The sequence below is a fragment of the Silene latifolia genome, chromosome 9 (genome assembly GCF_048544455.1).
Source record: "Silene latifolia isolate original U9 population chromosome 9, ASM4854445v1, whole genome shotgun sequence".
Taxonomy (NCBI): domain Eukaryota; kingdom Viridiplantae; phylum Streptophyta; class Magnoliopsida; order Caryophyllales; family Caryophyllaceae; genus Silene; species Silene latifolia.
The window spans coordinates 157394140-157401360 of NC_133534.1; positions in this window are offsets into that span (position 1 = coordinate 157394140).

Genomic DNA, 7221 nt, shown 5'->3' on the forward strand with positions numbered 1-7221 from the left:
GTCTTCATGAATATAATTTTGCTTCTCAAAGCAAAGACTCATTGAAATGAGTGGGAGCATTCTCTTAAACCGTTAAGAAAAGGATAAGGTTTTAAAGAAGTAAAATTAGAATGGAATGGATACAAGGTAATGTTAAAAGTAACGTTATTGAGAATAACAATACTAACCCTATCAATCCCGACCGATAAAGTTTCCATTGTCTTAATTGTTGGACGCTAGAAAGGAAACTACCCCAAATTATTGAAGGATCAACAAGTTAGTTGTGGGACATCTAATCGGACCTTCTTCTTTAAATGTTTATTTGATTGACATAAATTTTGCTAGTACTACTTCGTCAATATTAGAAACCGGTGGTGGTTTTCATCATTGTACTTGATACATAGGATGATTAGAATATGACGACTAGCAACAATGATGTTGAGAGGTAGAGTCATTGTGTACTCAATCTAGTTTTGGGTTTAGAGTTGTACTTAATTGTGACTATTAAGTGCATAAACTCTAAATAAGAATATAAACTTGTTAAGATACAAAAGAGGTTTCACTTTTGTGACCGTATACACCACGATTTGATGTATGGCTAGCCCATTATCAAGGTGAATATATTCTAAACCAAACTAGAATGATATATCATGTAGATGATGCAAGACTCAAATTGGTAACCCAAGATTAAACCTTAGATTCTGGAATGATGAACTTAAAGAGTCATCGAGTACTCTTGAAACCATTAGATCTTATGGTATATGCGTATCTTGTATTCAAAGCAAGATGTCTCGTGCCTTTTGGTTGAAAAGGAGATCGAGGTTGTAAATCATTGATCCAAAATAGGTTGATCATTTTCTTTTACCAACGATTTAAGTTGACGCTAATGTGTTCACTTAATAAGGTAAATAGAGAAATCTTTGAAGAAGTTCAAAGAGTTCAAGGAATCACGATTTAGTCGTGATGGGATTATCAAGTGAAGATCTTGATGCAAGCCAAATGAAATGTGATATAGTATCACAAATTAATCTCTCTTAGCACACATTATCGGATAATGTGTGGTTGGATAAAGAAATCAAATGCTATTCGATATGGTTTGGACTTCGATCAAGTTACTTTGAGTTACTTGATCCTTTTGGGGATTTTATCATTTTGTCTAAATTATTTTTCCACTAAATCTAAAACGAATCATATGAGATATGATATGGTAGGGTACCATGCTTGTAAGTTTTCACAAGAAACAAATGCTCATTTTTCCTTCCTATAATCACGAGTACAACGAGTTTGTGGCTCATGAAGCTGTCTTTCTAAAATACAAGTTTATTTCTAGAAGACAGAGGGAGAAATTATTCAAGAGCCACAAAGAATGTTATCTTTGAAAACTGGTCTTTCTTGGCTACATGAGACGTTTTGTGTAAAAAGTTGTTTCTTCAAAACCTAGGAGGTTAAAGTCGTCACTTGTTGAAAATGATGAATTCATGTTACTTTTAAGAAAGTAAAGAGCTTACAACTTACAGTGAAATTGTTTGATTCAAATTGATTACTTCTGGAAAGTAATGAACATATGACTTACATGAGAGTTTTTAAGTCACAACTCAGTACAAGGCTTAGAGCCATGAAAATCCGAAATAAAAGGCTTGATTAGTGACAAAGGGTTTTGCACTAATAAAGTTAGATATCAAAGCTTGATTGGTGGCAATGGTTTTGCACTAGTTGAAATACTTAAGTCTATTTGGATCTTCTTAAGGATTGTGTTTCATTATGATGATATATATATAGCAAGTGAATCTAAAACCCACTTCTTCAATTAGAAGGAATGTATTCAATACATGTCTTGAGTTTTGTAGATTCTTGCAATCCTAAGATAATGTGAAACTTAAGAGAGGGTCTTGAGTAGGACATCAATGAGTTGGAATCAATGATTTAATCATGGTATAAAATTTTTTCCGATAAGTCGAGAAGTTGTGTTTATACATGAAGTTTAGTGGGAGTTACGGAAATTTTAATTAGTCTTATATGTGGATGACATATTGATCATTGGGAATGATTTAAGACTTTTGGAGTAATATAATACATCTTTAATATTCAGATTTATCTAGATAAATCCACATGATATTAGCGTCAAATAAGAAGTCTTATGTTGATAAGATTCATGACTAGTTCAATCAAGTTGAACATTGTAACATTTCGTGTCTGTTATATTTAATTGATGTGTCAAAAGTGTGTGTTAACTGTGTTAGAAATGTGTGATGTTCGTATGTACGATACACAATACCCCTTTGATGTTTGAGTACGGGAGCAAACTTCGGGACGAAGTTCATTTTAAGGGGGGAAGACTGTAATACCCCGTATTTTATATAATCGATTAAACGGATATATTTTCGATTAAACGGATATTATTATATAATTAGTTATTATACATTTTATATTGGTTGCATCGTAATATCGTGAATGTTATTAAGTCGGGTTTATATCGTATATGTTGAGTCGGGTTACATCACATTTTGTCTTTTGGGTCAAGAATCGTATCACCCATTTACCCATCTACAATTGTAATACTCCGTATTTTAGTTGGAGTACTCGGTCGAGTACTTGGTTGGTACTCGGTCGAGTGTGTGTTACTCGGCCGAGTGCACTGGACCGAGTAAACCGGTTCAGCGAGTTGACGGTTTCTTTTATGTTTTGGCCAAGGTTTTTATTTTTAACAGTTGAGTCATTTCTAATTTCATTTTATCATTCATAAAACCATTTCTAATCCTAGAGAGAGGGAGAGGAAGAAGAATTGTCGAGCCTTTCATTTGATTGAAGATTTCTCATCGATTTCAACCTAATTCGATTTCCCTTTTTGTAAGTCGATTTCATTCCATTGTTTATACTGTTTTAAAGTCGTCTTCTTCGAAAAGTTTGAAAAGAGAGTCCTGTTTATTTGATGTCTAGTTTATACATATAAAATCTCGTAGTCAAATTCTTTATGGTTTGTCCTAGGTAAATTATTTATGAACATGTCGCTGAAAAGTCCGCGAATCTGATTTGGTTGTGGAAAATGAATTGAAACCCTAATTTTTATGTCGATTCAGTTATGAGGCTTCTTCATACATCATATTTGTATAGTTTAGATAATAATAGGATTTGGAATTTCTGAAAAATAATGTTTTAAACTCATTTTATGAATCAATACTTTTTATGCGACGGTTTCTGTCAGTTTTTGGAAATCAGTCTGAAAACCCGTGATAAGTTTGGAATTTGAGAAAAACACGTTAGATATAATTTGTAGCTAAGACTCATGGGGTTCCAATTCAATTGGCCTTGCATCAATTCGAATTTTCTGGAATTAGTTATTCATTTTATACCGAGTCTGCCATGTGCAGGAAAATCAGGAAAAGTCGTGTTTGTTCTTTAAGTTGATATTCCTATTAAATTATGATGAGTCTAGGTTATGTGAATGATTAATTGACTGAGTAGGTGGTAATTATACATAATTATGTTATGTAGGTGATGGATATGTGAAGGATCATAGTTGATTGCTTGTGTGTGCTTGGATTGCGAAAAGGTAGAGAAATACACTTGACTTATCAGCGTTGTTGTTAAATTATGTTGACTCGTTGTGTTTCATATGACCAAGCTGTGAACGTTGACTTGTTACGTGGTTGTTGATTTATGTTATGATTCATATACTGGAATGTGGATGACTGAATTGATCGTGTTGAGTATGTTATCACAACATTTGGTAGCTGGCATGATTTCATTCATTGATATACATATTGTGTTGCATTAATTACTGTTGAGCATTTCATATGCATTGGAGTTGGAGGATGGTGTGGTAGTGATGATGTTGATATATGATGTGATGTTGTGATAAGGCCCAGGCTGGTTCTCACAGACTTGCCCTGGTGTCCTCAAATTTTGAGTTGGTGGTATATCGACGACGGTCGATTGTTGTGCTACTGGGGATCGGTATGGCCGGGCGTTCCGGGTTATGAGATATGAGTTGAGATGGAGATGGAGGTGACGGAGGAGCATGCATATCATATTTTGTTGTTTCATTGTATTCCCTACTCAACCTCGTGGTTGACCCTTTGTATTCGTGAACACCTGTGATGATCCAAATATTGGTGAGCAGACTTGACAGGTTTATGAGATAGGATGGGAGCTTGATGGGCGCGAGACACTGGATCAGAAGACCTAGTAGCTAGATCGTTATTTAGAAGAATTTCACTTTTATTTATGTTAGTTCTTTGTAATTTGATGTAAAAGAGGTTTTGTAATAATTAAGTTAAAGTAATTATATAATTTGCCATAGAGTTTAATTTGTTATTCACTACCTCGGGAAACCGAGATGGTAACAATCCGGTTTATTAGGGAATGTCTTGCTAAAGGCTCCTTCATAAATCGGGGTGTTACAAAGTGGTATCAGAGCGAACGATCCTCAGGCCTAAACCAATGAACCCAATGAACATAGGATGTGTCTAAATAAAATGAACCCCTGGGTAGGAACTGTTAGGAGCTCACAGTGCGCTTAAGAAGGCGCCCTTAATACGTGCTCTTTTGCCCTCTCAGTTTTGAACCAGGTAACCCGAGAGAATTGAGTGAATGGGGTAGTTGAAGGAAAACCTTGGATATAATAGAGTGGATATACACCTTGAGACCCATATATTATAACCATGCTGCAGGACAACATTACGGTAAGTATTTTGTATGAATGATGGCGTGATCATATGATGTTGTGGAGATGAGAAATAAAATTTTCGTGTTCAGGTTGATAATCAATGAAGTGTTGGATTGTGGTAATTGCGAGCGTGAAAATAATTGCGAATTGATGATATTTATCTGGATGGATGTTGAATGATGTGTTGATAGTACTATTATGTCTAGTGATATGCGGTTATGTGATCCCGAAGCCATGCTAGTATAGTATTGTGATAGTAATGAGGAACACTATTGAATTGCATGTTTCTAGTCATAGCAATCGTGATTTAGATGTAAGGAGTAGATCGAGATGCGAAGGGATTCTATGGGATAGATGTTTACGTAAGTACAAAGTGTGAGATTTAAGTTGGGATGGGTTAGTATACATAGTATGTTCATAAGAGCTTGTAACATAGTAAAGAATGACTTAGTGCTGAAACTCGTTTTGTTTGATTTTAATCTTTAATTGACCTTACTGCCATTTCTTTTTTGTTTATTGCCTATAGATGAAAATTTAATGAGAGATAGCCTCGTGAGTTAGTGTTCATTTGGCGTTGGTTTCATGCTTATAGGATATACGGATTAGGAGTAATAAATATTTTAGTGGGCTGTGGTCAGGAAGTTCCTGTGCAGTGATGTTTTGACCAACGATTTTGTAAAAATCCTCATTTAAATTGTATTAATAATTTTTGCATAATTCCAACTCAATCGATCAGAAGATTCGCATATGTTTTCAAATTGATAAGCCACGAAAATTATTGATGTCTCTATATTAAATGGTATGTTTTGCAAACTGACCCAAGTTTCGGACCAATCGCTGTCACCTACTTGTTTGGACCAACTGAGTTGTAAAATTCTTTAAAAATGGAATTCTTGTGCTTTAGGCCTAATTCTTTTTCCCCTGTGGTTTTAGCTCTCCGTATTTTATAAAAGTAATATGAATCAAGTTTTAATCGAACGATTATTTTTTCGTGGTCTTTGGAAGTTACAACGTGAATCATGACTTGTAAAATGTGCGTTCTATGTTGAGTTTTCATACAATTGTGTGGTTATTTCATGAGCCTTATTAATGTGACCTTATAATGTTTTTATATGATGATAGTAGCACGCATGCTCAGTAGTTATGTATCTTAACAAGTGATAAAATTAAAGTTTAGTTGATAACATTGTTGGCATGATAGTATGAGTGAAATTGAATAGCTTAATTTGATTCTTAATCGAGGGTGAAATACTTTATACGAGTCCAGTTGTTTGCATATTTTATATATGTTTGGCATGTTGTAATATCTCTGGTGTGTTCATCATATTTGTATAGTGGTCGGATATATATAAATATAAAACTATATTGTCATATCTTGGTAAAGTTGGTGGCGTTAAATGTTAACTTGATTGTTCTAAAATACTCGCATGAATATTTATAATAATTATGTTTAAATGTTTACACATGGATGGTAGTAAAGAGTATGTCTAAATGTTCACATATGTAGGATGTCATCTGAGTTCTAATGTCTTTTATGTGAGTCTGTGTGCCTATAGTTATACTTATTACTTTCATTGCATTAATTTATTTCAGTTGAACCTAAACTTATGATATGATAATAAAATAGTGATGTTGTTCCTTATTGGATATGTTCATAGTTGTATTGTCATAAAATACTAAAGTGAGTCTTGCAATTGTATGGGCGTGATATAAAGGAAACTGTTTGATGTAGCACGACATTTGACATATTTATATTCTCGAGTCTTTGCTATCAATTATATTCTAATGAAGATTGTTTATGATAACTATGTTGGCAATTATAATGGGATAACCCTTTGATGATTCACATGATATGCGTTGGTTTAAATGATAGTCGTTATAGTTACGTTTAATTGAGCCTACGAGTTGCCTAATTATTCAAATCGTGCAAATCAGAGAAGTTGTCCAAGTTGCTAATCCTTTATCATAGATAATGTTCTACAGAGTATATGATGACAAATGTATATGTTTAAGCTATTTATGCGATATCTTTTGTTTTGCTGAAAATGAGTTATACTAAGTTGCTGGACACAGTTGAATGATATGGTTGCTAAAATGTTAAACACATGTGTGATATGGAAGTAATGTTGTTGTTGTCATGGATCATATGTTGTTACTTTTATTGGGAAATATGTTTTCAGAATTGATATCGTGCAAACAATTTAGATAATTTAAAATATGAATTATGAGTATGTTGTTGATGGTTTAAATTCATCGGTCTAATTCGTGACCTAAACCAGTGAGTGAGTAAATGGTTGTATGGACATGTCAATAAGATCCTGTGATTGGGATGGATAGTAGTGGTAGACCTATTTTCTGTGATATGTTTACAAATGTGAGAAGTTTCTTAAGTTGTTTTGTTATTTTTTTTTTTACTCTCGCTCGTTCATGGTCTATAATTGATAATCAAATTTGCTTAATTACATACATGTCCATTGCCCTCGTGCCTACTCTATCCCAACACCAACTTTGATTATGAAGACCATTAGTTAGTGAGCTATTTTCGTCATATGTGAGGACGTGGTTGAGTTTTATTT